The sequence below is a fragment of the Amia ocellicauda genome, unplaced genomic scaffold (genome assembly GCF_036373705.1).
Source record: "Amia ocellicauda isolate fAmiCal2 unplaced genomic scaffold, fAmiCal2.hap1 HAP1_SCAFFOLD_174, whole genome shotgun sequence".
Classification (NCBI taxonomy): domain Eukaryota; kingdom Metazoa; phylum Chordata; class Actinopteri; order Amiiformes; family Amiidae; genus Amia; species Amia ocellicauda.
In genome coordinates, this window is record NW_027102737.1 from 19,946 (window position 1) to 20,869 (window position 924).

Here is a 924-nt window from a genome sequence, read left to right on the forward strand (position 1 = left end):
ATCTCTCAGAGTTCCAGGAATTCCTTGATTGCATTGCTTGCCTTTCCTCAGGAAGACAACACTTGCCAGGCTGGATATTTGCCAAAGGAAGCCAAGAGGACAGGACACCACACCTAGATGCAACTGCATATCTCATTGTCACCAGGAAGGCCCGCCGCAAGTGACCCACCACAGACAGCACTCTGGGCGCAACTTGGCTCACTCGGGACCTGGCCGTGCGACAGAGCGAGACGTGTGCGTAGAGAAGAAACCTTTGGCGTGAGTGTGAGCATCAAGCTTGGTTCCATGGTGTAATGGTTAGCACTCTGGACTTTGAATCCAGCGATCCGAGTTCAAGTCTCGGTGGGACCTGGGCCCCATGGCTGGGGCAGCGGCGGCAAAGCGGTGGTCTCCCTGGGTGAGGGCCTGTGTCTGCGATCAGGGCCGTTTACGTTCTTCTTGGGAGGCTTGGAGACGAAGTGGCGAGACCTCCGGGTTGGCGTGCTGCGTTCACCTTCCTGAAACACCGAGTCCTGGGGCCCCCTGGTGGCGACTGCGTGGCTTTAACGGAGAAGGTGCCTGTGTTGAACCCTTCTTGGAAATAATGGTTTTCCCCGATCTATATAGAAGAGGATGGCTATTATTGTAACAACCAGACATTTGTGTCTGCACTGTCACTCACTCATCTATCTATCTCTATCTCTACAGTGGTAGAGGTCTCGCCTGCCACTCGGGATTCCTTTGCTTGATTCGCGGCCACTGGTTTTCTCCGATCTTTATAGATGAGGATGTCTTTTATTGTAACAACCAGACATTTGATTCTGCACTGTCACTCACTCACTCATCTATCTATCTATCTATCGACTATTGACTATCGACATTTGCTGTCTGCCGCTGTGATTGTTGGGAGTGAGTGTGGAGGTGCAGGTGTGCATGTTTGCTGCT

At 52.3% G+C, this 924-nt stretch overlaps 1 non-coding gene across 1 annotated transcript; it reads left to right on the forward strand.

The window, feature by feature from the left end:
- The first annotated feature begins 279 nt into the window (after positions 1-279).
- trnaq-uug (transfer RNA glutamine (anticodon UUG)) lies at positions 280-351 on the forward strand. The gene has a single exon. It is a non-coding gene; the product is annotated as a tRNA-Gln (tRNA).
- Positions 352-924: the final 573 nt, after the last annotated feature.